Raw genomic sequence first — 13,874 nt, forward strand, 5'->3', positions numbered from 1 at the left:
CCATTTTCTCTGCCCTCTCAATCCGTAACGCTTGGATTACCCAACACACCGTACAAAAGGACAGAAATTGAGGGTGCCTGGCTGGAAAATAACATGGCCCCATCAAACATGCCAGGGTGAGTGAGGAATAGGCTGCATCCCAAATGACTCCCTATTGGGCACACAGTGTAGTACATAGAGTGTACAAGTCATTATTTCATACCAGATTCAGCATTCCATCATATCACTTTGTGACTGAGAAGCCACTCTGGGATAAGGACTTTTTATAAGAATTAGCCACAAATTTATAAACTGAAGCCACAAAATGGTATCGTATTATTACAATTTTTGTGTCTTGTGAGAAAGAATGCTTTTACTTTTGAGATAGCAATATGCACACTTCATTTATTCAATATCTTGTGTCAAAAGGATCATTTCTTACAGGCTATTTACCATGTTGTGAAAAATGTAAAGCAATTCATTAAAACTTTAGCTACAGCCCCAGGAATGTGAACATGGTGATGGCAAATACTATATTAATTTATATTATCATCCGCGGAATGACGCATAAAGACATACAGCTGTTGGTGGCATTGCCATAGCTACCTGGTCATTTATATCTTCAGGCTCTTGTTGCATGCACAAACTCAGGAGCTTTTATGCATTGTACTTGATGGCAAACTCAAAATTACAGTCATTATCCCCATTATCACTTCCTCTCGTCATCATTTGATACGTAGCTATTCAACAATATTATTTCCCATCTCTGGCTATGCTCAGTTTCTCAGCATTCTTCTACATATCCATGCGTGGAAATGGAGCACTGCTGACCAGATATCTGTCCAGCTTGTAGGTGTTCAATTAGAGAATATAGCTCAGTTTCAGGCATAATTGGTGTTAATCATTCTCTGGCCCTTTGTCACTGTGAGTTTCTGGTGTTTCGGTTGGTGTACTATTTCTCAACCCAGCAGTGGCAGTTAGGAGTTTAAAAATCTCAGCAACACAGATACACTCCGTGACACACACTAAAATAAAAATATCTTGACAATGGTGGTTCTATGGTGGCCCCTCTCCAATGATGGAGGGAAGGTAAAGGGAGGGCTGTGAGACAGTGCAACACAGTGCAACCCTGGTTTGATCCTGAGCTCAGGTCTGTGTGGAATTTTGGATGATCTGCTTGTATCTGAACTGGTTTCCTCTGGGTTCTCCAGTTTCCTTCTACTGCCTAAAAACATGACACTTGACGTGTCGTTTTTAGATAGTAGTAAATTAGAGTAGACTAACTGCCTACTCTAAAATAACCCTAGGTGTGAATTAGTATGTGAATGTGTATGTGCTTGATGGACAGGCATTCCTTCCAGGGGGTGTTCCTAGCTCACGCCCAGTGTTCCCAGTACAGACTCGAGATTCACCCTGACCCTCAAGAGGATAAAGCAGTTACTGAAAATGAATAAACGTCTGTATGATGGCTGTCATATCCAGTACAAAAGATATCCACTAGGTCACTTCCTGTCATCTACAACTAATCCTTTTTAAATGTAATTAAGCTGCATGCGGACTCTCTTGTCATTTAAATGCACATTGGTTGATCATTCATAGTATTTGAGGCCATCCTCAAACCACGGAAGAAATGCTTTAAAAGAAGGAAAGAATGAGACATTGTTTACCAGTTGGTTCTGGCAGAGAATGTGAAAGACATACTACAACCATGTAATCTTTCACTATCACTCCTCAGCATCATTAACATGGCTGTTGCAGCTTGGAAAGCAAGGTAGCATTAGAAAAATATGGTATCAGCACTCATAATGCAACTGTGTATCATTCATATTGTTTTTCTGGATTTTTATAGGAATATAGATGGAACTGTCAGCCAAAATGTTATTGGAGGCCATTTGTTTTGATTAATCAAAGAGCAGTTTAGCTTCAACACTGCTTAGAAATTCAGCACAGGGAAGCTCAATATCCAAGGAATGGAGGTAGTCTCATTTCTCATTTTTAGTGACAGCGATATTGTGATAAATGCCTGAGAGCAGAGGGGATTCACTTATGAGACTGAAGAAGGCTGATTGGCATGGAATTATTCATGGAACAGCAGTGGTGTCTCCTTCCTTACTGTGCTGATTTAGTTCTATTTTATTTTAAGTCTATGGCATATAGGTGCCCTGAAGGTGATGGCATATATTACAAAGCACAACACGCTGGGAAAGGTCTTTGAAAGCTGTTTAATAGGACCAAAGTTTCTTCTAATTAAAGGCAATGCTAAACTGTGTCAAGAGGTGGAAATCCCTTGATTAGACTTTAGTGATTAAAGTCTTTTTCTGCTCTTTCCCAGGCTTTGAGAAATGTGATTATTGTGCATGACACTAAATCAATGATTTTGGATTTCCAGCCTAGTTAGGCGAGTTAGTTGGTGACGTTAAGGGCCTGAGAAACAGAGCCCCTTAGAGAGATAGAAGAAATGGATCAGGTAGCTCTAAATGGAATCTATCCAGCTAAGGTGTACACCACACATAGTATCTGTTGCACATTCATGACAAGCATAGGAATAAGCTGCCACTAGGTAACCTGGTGCAGTACTTCTGTTCAGCATTTCTAAGGAATGCCTTTATGAAGCATCTATGAAGAAAATGCCATAGAACTTGGTTATTGTGTTAATATGTTGATATACTATATGGCTAAAAGTTTGTGGACACCTGTCCATCATACCTCTATGAGCTTTTTGAACACCCCTTTCCAGATTTAGCCCCTTCACTCTTCTGGGAAGGCTTTCCATTAGATTTTGGAGTGTGGTTGTGGGAATGTGTCCATTCAGCCACAAAAACATTACAGAGCAAGGAGGGCTGGAGTGCAGTTGGCATTCCAATTCATCCCTAAGGTGTTCATTGGGATTGAGGTCAGGGCTCTGTGTGGGCCATTCGAGTTCTTCCACTCCAACCTTGGCAAACCATGTCTTCATGGAGCTCACTTTGTGGACAGGGGCATTGTCATGCTGGAACATGTTTGGGCATCTTAGTTCCAGTGAAGGGAAATTGTAATGCAACAGCATACAAAGACATTCTAGAAAATTGTGTGTCACATAGCCCACAACAATTTTGTAAAATATCCAGGGTGTACAAACAGCATGTGGACATGCAGTGACTAACAGACTTTTTTCTAAGCACTTTCCCTTCTAGGATCTATAGAAGCAAGAAATGCATCCAGTCTCATTTAATGCCTTAGGAAAGACAAAATAAAATCCTCCATTAGTAATTCAGACAGACACCTATTGTGATTTAACACACAAGAACAACATCAACAGGGAACCTGTGTTAGTAATTGTTTTTGGGTTTTTTTTTCTTTTTCAGATTACCAACCCCAGTGCTCAGCCCAGCAGAGGTTCAGGACAACAGATTTCTTCATCCATTTCTTTATCTAGACAGCAAATTTAAGGCTCAGTGGGAATTTAGCCATTAGGTAGTAGACATGTTCAATACATTTACACAGAGATGGTCTTCATTATAACAACAAAGTCACCCATTCATCTGCGACAACTAACTCCAGAATTATTGGCACCCTCTGACAGAATGGGCAAAAGTGTTAAACATTATATGGATTTTAGATGGGTCTCTCAACAAAACAATGACATGAAAATTAATTTAAACATCCATCTAAATCAACACCAAAATAGTTCCTGGACACAATATCAAATTTCACCCTCTCCTGATTTAAACCCCATTGAAACTCTGTCTGAATTTAAAAAGTGCAAACCTAAAAATATGAAAGAGCTTGAAATGTTCTGCATGGTGTTTCAAGATCCATCTACAAGTCTCTCCAATCTTGTTAGCCATTAAAAAAGATGCTCAGTGCTGTTTTTCTCTCCAGCAGCGGCCTCTATCATGACCCTGACCAGTGTGAAGTGGTTATTGAAGAAAAATAAATCAATGAATCAATTTTATTTATTGCTCATAGTTAATAAGGGTACTAATGATTTTGAATACATTAGAATACATTCATTTACATTAGAATAGAATGTATTCCTATTACATCATTCATACTTTAAAATGAAAATCTGATGACAAGTTTTTATTCTAGTTGAAGGTAGACAGCAAAAGGACTTAGTTACGTGACTGAATTCTGCTGTTTCTTTTAGTGACGGTGAATATTTGCATATTGATCTAATTTTAACCACAAATGCATGCTTATGAATTTTTGAATCAAGTCATTAATTAACATGAATGAAGGACCATTTCAAAACATTTTTAATTAGTCAACAAGCCTGGTGTGCTGTGTGCTATCCTGCTGCTTCATTAACTATTGCATCTGGCAAGGATTATTAACATGACATTTCAGTGTACATTTGAACTGCTCTAGTATGCTCAGGGATTAACATATGTATCTAGTGCTTTGTGGAACAAATAAGGATCAAAGATCCTTAAAATGGAAATTATTGAATAAGCATATTTTAGATAGGAAAAATGTATGATTGCCTGAAAGTGCAAAACAAATAACAAACCCAACACACAGCAGCAAAACCAAAATCACAACAGCAAATTCAGAAATGCAACAGCATTAACTGAAACTCTAAGTTGTGGACACTGTAGCTGATTGGACATGGTGTATGACTATGACAATGAAAATTGCACTTTTTCAGTCTGATATCTAGTTACTCTAGTGAAAATTTTATGCAAAATGACTTGCTATTAATGCTATTACAGTGAAGAGTAATTCTTTTTTCTGAATAACTCAGCTTCCTTCAGGCAAGTCTTTAGGGTTGTCATACTCATATTAATGCAATGTTGACAGCATATCTAAAATAACGTCATACGAATGACCTTGATAAAAAATAAATAAGAAAAAGCATCAGTAGATTCATTTGGGCTCATATTTCTTCTTACTGTAAACATCCACCAGTTGCCTGTGTTCTGAGGTCTCTCAGACTGGTGTATGCTGTAGCCAATCAGCAATGAGCATATGATGTTCAAAACCCTATCCTACCCTACCCCTCTGTTTTGAGTTAATACTGATGTGTTTCCAAGTTTTCTTTTGTTTTTGGTTAATGTGTTTTGCACGTATGGCCCACCATAAAAATGATTCACTGCAGGCATTCATGCATTTCACAAACAAAATTCAGCCAAAATGGTAGTAATAAAAATAATAAAACCTTCAGAGCAAGTTTGAGCTTTAACCAATAATAGAATACCGTAAAACTGCCCAAAGAGAACTACCTTATATGCATGCACACACAAAAACAAACATAAAACAGTCTGACACAGTCCCAATCCATCAATACTTCTTTCCTACTCCTTTCCTGCTGCCTTCCTCTGTCAGATGTGCCATTCTTTGTGTCATATGTGGTGAGAAAGGCCAAGAGCTGACAAACAGAGGGCAAGTTAGTGTCTTTAAAATAGTCTGTTCTTTCAAAGGCTTCTCAAAAGCTACCACATGTCAAAACAATGTCAGAAATATCAGATGTGGGCCTGTGTCTAACAAACAAACAAGTCAAACATGAAATATAAAACAGTTTTATAAAATGTTTTTTACTGAAACTGTCGCTGATATTATAAGTATTACCCTTTTAATCAGTAGCCTGTTTATATGATAGTTACTTGGTATTTTTCCACAAATAGGTTTACAAAACTTTGACAGTTTTATATTTTGCAGGGCAAAAATACATTAAAATAATATTTAATTCACAGTGGTGTAATATCCGCTGTCAACATCCCACTGCGACAAAAGAGTAAGCATGAAACTGGATAGATTAGCGGCCTCTAATCCTGTTACCACTGTATGCTGACCAATGCTAATAAGGTTTGGAGTGTATACAGGAGCAGCTTCTCTTCACAGATTAAATTAAAAGGATTTGTCAGAAGACTGCAAAAAAGAAATAATATACTGTACGGTGTGTGCCAGTCTATTTACACATCGTGATGAATTATTTATGGAAAAGTTCTGAGGAGAAGGTGTTGAAAACATTCACCAATAATCTACTTTATTCATTTGACAAGCATCAACTAAATAGTCCAAAAGGTCGATTAAAACCATATTATCCCAAGTAGATAGTAGTAGACCTGAAAAAATATTGTAAGAAAGATGCCACAATGCCATGAGACGATTACACAAGAATACGGCATGCTGCAGGCAGTAAGTGAGGAATCAGTTTCATTAAAGGTGAACAGAAAGAGAAAGAAAGAGATTTTTCAAAAGCATGGTGAACATTTGCAGACAATAACACAATATCTCAATACGTATATCACTAACATTACATCAGAGACACCAGTTAGGTCGTTTCAAAGCCAGATTCCGGTGCCTCCATGTTGTCCCCATCTACTGGCTACATTTTACACACACCAGCCCTTTTCCTTTCATAAAAAAATTACTTTAAGGATAAATTCAACCCCCATCCACACTCAATTATTCAATCAATACAGTGAGAAAGATTCAAGTTTGACCTCTGTTTTTTTCACACAGTATTCACAAATTCACACAGTAATACACACATATACACACAGATGAAAAACTAACCCTAACCCAGATAATCACATGGTATTATCATTTAACCCACTAGCAAACTTCAATACCCGCTTGCACATGAATACCACAGTACCTAGTCAAACAGTGTCGACGTAGTGGGAATATTCCACAGTCTAAGCAGCTGCAGTTGTGCCTCCAGGCAATTCAGATGATAAATACAAGCTCAGAGACTCAGAATACAATAATCCACACAACATTTCATCATATGAGGAAAAACAAAAGTGTTGTACCATGAGTACCTCTTCATTTTAGACATAGAAATTTGTTGGGCAAGGTTGAGAGGTTGGATCCCTGAAGCAATGTTGATTTGTGATCACTGGTACAACGGGAAAATAACAAGCCCAGGTCTTTTCAGCACATGGCATGGATCTGTCCAGCTTGATAGATGAGTCTAGAAAGAAACCAACAGTAAAGGTTTTTTAAATCACAAGAAATATCTTTTTATTGTCTCCATCCTCAACTCAATTGATTCTCCTACAGATATTGTTTACTACCAGGGCCGATCAACTGCAATACTGACCAAAACCTTAATGTGCCTTTCATATGGAATTACACATTTTCTACACATCAGATTATTATTTCATCTCAGCTAACAGGAACTGTTACATTATGAACATTATGGTTCTAGGAACTTTTGGTTCAATCAAGGTATTCTGAGAACATTTTTATATAACATTTTTTTATTTAACATTTATATAACATTGTACCTATAACACTGAGGCAACATTTTTAGTTGTAGGAATGTTAATGCTAATATCTCCATAATGATAGTTTTTGTCTAACTGGAAACATTCATTTGAGAAACATTCTAAGGACGCAAAGCATTATGATAGCAGATCTTTTCTGAACATTGCAGGAACATTATTTTTGAATTGTTGCAGCCTAACCTCCTTAGAATCTTTTAAATACTTACCAAACATTTTAAATAATATTCTCTGTTAGCTGGGATGATACTGATGCATTGTTTATTCAAGTGCTGGATATGGTTGTGTGATATGGTTAAGGTTCACACTTGCCATCACTGGTGTTAACTATTAATATACCAGGGCCAATTTACAAAAGTGACCTTCTGCGAAAACGTAATTGATATCTTGGTTTTATACCACAACACTCTTGAATTCTTGAATCTCATTGGTCAGAAAGTGTTGATTAATTTTCTATAACAGCAGCTCTGACAGTAATTCCATCTGTACATGACAATATGTTATTATTTCTGTGGTAACAGATAATTCACAGGGATTTGTATGGCAAATTCTTCATGGATTTTTAAAAATGTATTGTTACTTAACAAAGAAAAATGGATAACTGCTAATATTGCAGTGGTGGCTTGTCCATAGGAGCAGCGCATCGATTATATCAACCGTTCAACAAATGTTAATTGTCATAAAGTACTCATTGATAATTTAATTCATTTTAAACTCCACTGAAATACTAATTACCCCTTTTGAGTGACCAGGGAGTTCAGAAATTTAGTTATTAGATAGATAAGCCAAATTTCAGTTTTGGCTTATTTTTCAGATCTGCTCATATTTCTAGATGTTGCAGAATTGTTGGGCGGTGCATGCCTTGCCCACTGAGCTTCTATAGAGTTATTATTGCACCTAGTGGTCAAAAATGGGAACTGAAATAAGCGGTAATAAAGATCCATGGGGCGAGACTTGCACTGCCCCATGCTCATTCTATGAACATTTTCAGTAAAGGAGGAGGAGTGGACAGACAGTTAATGACAGGGTTGCTAGACTGGGGCCAATTAATAATGGTCAGCCCATTTATTAATGGCAGCCAAGATCTGTTTTATAGCAAATAGTCTGAATTAAATCAAATAAATTCCTTCAAAATGGCAGCACGTAGTGTGTCTATGATGTAGAGAACAATTTCTCTTGTAAAATACATCGCAAAGATTGGGAGAGGGAAATTATGGAGTGGATAATGTCTGAAATATCAGAAATATGTGTAAAATATTTATTTCCCCATGCAAAGGCTGAGAAAAAGAATAAACATGTCCATCTTTTCTAATGCTCAAATGTTTTGGGCTAGTTTTATGTCCTTTTTGTGGTTTTTGAGCTTTAGTTTAGCTGGAAATTTTGTTAAAACCTATCAAGCCTGGTTAATGACATTAGCTCAAACACAGTTGAAGTTACATTTTATATTTTACATTTTTTTTACATTTATCACTAATTATTAGCCTAGTCAAGTGTGATAGCCTCTCAAATTAATTTAGTTTGAGGCGATGTAGCTATTAATGTTGGCCTGCCCCAACAAATTCTATGGTCATGAGCTGCTGCTGTAATATTGTAAAGTTTTCTATAAGGAGACATTTATTTAAGATTTTTGGAAGTAGTCTCTAGTGTCACTGCTTTGTAACAGTCAAAGCTATATATGTTCCTTTAAATTTTCTGCTTTGGGAGAATATTCAGCATAGATGACTTTGTGCTTTGCGGTTTCTCAGAAACAAGCTGCATTTTTTTGATCTTATTACCCTCAATAGAGTGAAAGAAAGAGAAGCTGGTGAGGGAATGACTGTTTATAGGTGCTATAATGCAAGTGATAACAAGTTAGAAGTTATATCACAGCAAATTGCTTTGGTATAATTTCCGGGTGGTGACAGCCCTCGACTTCGGGTCGAGCTACACCTCACTCCTTTGTTGATTATTGTTCTATAAGAACACACACCATCATGTTGTATTTCTTACATATTGTTGTTCAACAGCATGATAACAGACCATTCTTCCTTCTTTCCTGATAATATTACCCATCATACCTTCAATGGCATTGAAACAGTGAGTATCTATACGAGTAAAATTTAATGACGACATTAAATTCTCCTCCCTAGGCTTCTGTGGATGTTTGCCAAACAGTGAGCTGCAAGGCAGGTTGAGAGGGTGAATAATAACAATGTTCCCATGCACTTCAATCATATAAAATTGTTATCCAGTCAGAGTTAGTAGCCACCCATAAACAAAATCACTGGCTGAGTTTTTGCTGTCATTAGATGTAACAGATGACCGCATGAAGACTTTGGGCATTGAGCCCAGCTTATCCATCATCACATAGCGCAGACAGACGAAAGCCATTACCAGGTCAAAGGAGAACCATTATATCACGGCTCTCCAGTAACACTAGATGTTAAGATGGTATTTATTCTGTTGACTGTGGCAATACTGTGGTACATCAATGAACGACATCCAAGTTTTCTCTCTACTCTTTTTCCCCTACAAAATTAAACAGTGCCCTCTTATGGCCCATTACCAGCAGAGTACTTATTCACCTAACTAGGGTCAGGCCTCATTTTCTTCACACGAAAATGGCATGAACTTGTCTTTTATTTCTGACCCTCTCCTATTCTCAGCTCATTAATGATTTCCATCCAGTAATACAATCGATTTATTACACTGAATAAATCATTTTTTGCATTACCTTAAATTATTCTCCCCAGACCTCAGATCAAAGAGAAAAATGAAATGAATCCTGAGGCTGAGAGACTCAGAAATCCACTGAACGGCGAGTGCCATCAAATATATCCAAGAGGTGAAAGAAAATTGGTCCCAGTCCGTCATCGAAGCCGCAATGCTGTAATCAGGCTGCAGAAACGTGTAGGGAGGTCAAGGGAGCAGGCAAGAATAGACCATTGATCTGAGAGAAAAGTCTTCACACACAACTCAGCACAGCACGAGCTTGATTCTGCTATACTCAGCGCTATTGCTAATTATCCTCAAGAATATGAATAATACTAAGCAAATAAATAGACTGTGTAGTTTAGGAGTGCTGGAAGTTGGAGGAGAAAAAAATGTGGACTATCTGCAGGTCCCTGGGGATTTTTCATGGAAGAAAATGCTAAGATGCTCCATTAGCTGACCATTTCAGTACATTTTCAAAATCTTTTCCATGACCTCGATCAATCCGGATTACTTACTGCACAATAAATAAAAGAAAATCCCAAATAGTAGAGATTCCTTCATCAGGTGTATTGCAGCGTTTCAAGTCAGAGGTCATTTTTTGTTGAAGAAGGTGAGTGACTCTTTTAATCTCACACAAAGCAGAGTTAAAATATATTACAGAAAGAACAGTTTATTGTGAGCAATCAGAAGCAATCTAGTATTTACTGACTGTAATAATGTTTACCTTGTGTCAGATATAATTGTCAAAGCTGGCCCAAAACTAATTTCTCATTTCTGTTCATACTGTAAAGTCATTAGTGTAAAATGAAATAAAGCTGCCATGGAGATCAAATCTGGTCATGAATGCAATTACCAATGCTTTCAAAATGCCCCCAGGGTTTTTGCATTAGCACTGTTGTTTTGAAATATTGGATATGATATATAACGCATCTGTTTAATGTTAGCTTGAGGGGTGCATAGCGCACAGGCTGGTGCATCATGTTCTGGGATACGCTGAGTGTATAGCTCAGTATTTTCAAAACAAATAGATGGAAAATTAATATACAGTACTGTGCAAAAGTCTTAGGCACCCTATTTTTCTTAGTACAAACTTTGTTATAGATTTTTATTTTATGACTTCTACATTATTGATTCAGTACAAAAACATTTTAGATTTCCAAACATTAGTTTTCCAGCACAAAATTAAATGTTACAGAAAAATGTTTGCATGTCAGGAAAGAAAGCAGCATATTACATAAGAGACACTTTTCAGACAAAAAGCATAATGAAGGCTGCTGGGTTTTGCTGCAAAAAAATAAGAAGCAAGTGCAACAGTCAAAGTCTGCAGAAGAACTGTGGCTGGTTCTGCAAGATGCTCAGTAACACTTACAGCTCATTTCCTTATAAAACTGCACAAATTGTACACAGGTTTTTACGTATTGGTGGGGATCGAATGTCCCCACAATGATAGGAATACCTGAGAGGTTTGCACTTTTGAGGGCATTTGGCTGATCCCCAAGAGGAAGCCTGCATTTTTACAAAAAGTGTAGTTTTTATTTAAAAACAAACTGTTTCCTTTTTGTTACTGAGGTCATTTTTAAGCTTAGGTACACAAATCATGTCATTGTTACTTTTTAGAGGGGTTAAGATATCACTTATGAGTTGAAATAAGATATATTAAATAAGAAATAAAACACAATGGGGTGTGCTGTTATAGGACAATAATCAATGACGGAGTGGCATGATATTACCAACAGCATGTCCCAAAGTGTTTTTATTCCTCTTATCCCCCAGCAATTTGCCAACTATTAAATATTTTCATTTGTTAAAGAATTATATCACTAATGTGGCACTAATGTGGAATTAAGAATTCAGTGGCTACTCTGCGGATGGTGCTCAGTCGCTTGCCAGACATCTGTTATTACATTAAACAGGTGAAGCAAAGCAACGCATTCACTAAATGACAGCTTCATTTACCATTTTGCAACCTCTGCAGACAGGAATGCTTTATATTCCTGCAGCTAAGAAGTCTAATCACATCCATTAGTGCAATAAACATGCAGTGATAGATTGAAGCAAATTAAGATGTACACTAAGCAAATTAGTCATGTAGCAGATACACTGCATTTCAAGGTCCAGCTGTCGAGCATTTTTCATAATCGCTTAGAATACTGTTAGAATATTGAGACACATTCTTAGAGGCAGCACATGTAACTTACTACATTGTGCTAATTAGTGTTAGTTAACCCTGTTTAATTGTGTTTTTACCTATGCTACTGAGCGACACGCTGAAGTGTGCCTTCAATGAAGTACAGGCCATCTTGGTTATGATTCCTAACCATAACAGGTCCCGATTAACATGTGAAGTTAATGTAATTTAAAAAAAAAAAAACACTCTTATGTTATTGTAGACCATGATATAAGGTTATGCACTTATCATTAACATTCAATGTCAACACATTCCTAAAGAGACATAAAATATGGATCACTCTAGTCATGCACTTTAGTATTTCACATACATGACAAGGAAGGAAGAAGCTGATGAAACAGGTGTTAAAATATGCCATTTTTTTCTTTTAACTGCACAGTTTTAACTGTCGAGGCAGAACCTATGAATCAGTTTGGCCACATGCTTTAGAGTTGTAAAAAGAAGACATTGCATATAGGCCTAAATAAAGAGTACAGAGCCTACAGTAACAGTTTTTTTAACCTGCTTGTATTTTTGTAGGACCAGTTTGTAATTTGCAGTGGCCTCTGTTGCCTGCAAGGCGAATTGCAATTGCAATGAAACCACTTGACAAGCCTTCTCTTTTAACAGAGCCTGAGAGGCCACAAAATTAATCTTTATTTTTTGGGTAAGATGTATTAAATTGTGCGCACAGTTTAGTTTAACGTGGCCACAGGATACTCAATCGAGGTCTTTAGAGGAGAGAACAAATGAAACAAAAGGTGGACACAAGCATATTCATTTGAGAACTCAAAAAAGCGAATGGAGAGCATAAATAATGTACTGTAAGTCATACAATTTCTTGACCTCGACTTTTTTCTCTCATGGCCATTATACCCTCATTATACTCAATCGTGCACACAATTTACTACTGGCATTTACTGTTGGTACTACTGGTATTGATTATATCCTTTCCTAGCTAACTTCAATTATTTTCTTTTAAGAAAAAGAGGCAGAGCTAATTGCCTGGCCACAAAAAAAATCTAAACCAAAAATATGACATCTACATCAATATTTCAATACCTATAGCTAAATAACTAAACACCTACTGTGAAAGTTTAGATGCTAGCTAGGCCAATAAATGTGAAGCATGTATACTACTGTATAAGCTAGTGAATAACAGAGTTAATGGTACCAAAAGTATCGAATTTTGCAGAAAAACACTTTACACAAATCCATGTGTTCATTTGAAAAAGATAATTATTAGCTAAATAAGTCTTTCTAGCTACCACAATGGTATTAGCCCTGTGTTAATACACAGTATCACTAACTGAGTATTCTCAACTAAACTGTTAGGTTTTTCTTAAACAGTGAAAATTAATGTTTTACCATAGAGAAACATGAAGCACCAATGATTCAAAGAGTTTCTTACGCAAATGTGTGGTACTACTAAAAATAACTGTTATGCTAAGCTATCAGTATACTGTACAATAACATAACATAACGTAAAATACATCTTAGAAGTCTAACATAAAATAACGTAGATGCCAGAAGCTGAATAAGCTGAGCATGGTTACTGGAAATTTTGAGGCAAACAGTGAAGCAATTATTCTGGCCAACATCTTGCCCTATTCAACTGCTTTCCATAAAAGTACATGTTTCAAGCTTCTAAAGAAGGACCAGAAAATAGCAAGCTTATCACTAAATCTTGTATGCTTGGTTTGTCTTATGCAGATCTGCACATTAATTATTAAGTGCAACCTAAACTCATGATTTAAACCTTGCTGTCTCTCTCAGAAACAGTGCGTATGGCTGAGCAACAGTCAGATAAGGGCACTCAT

This window comes from Pangasianodon hypophthalmus, chromosome 8, assembly GCF_027358585.1.
Source record: "Pangasianodon hypophthalmus isolate fPanHyp1 chromosome 8, fPanHyp1.pri, whole genome shotgun sequence".
Taxonomy (NCBI): Eukaryota; Metazoa; Chordata; class Actinopteri; order Siluriformes; family Pangasiidae; genus Pangasianodon; species Pangasianodon hypophthalmus.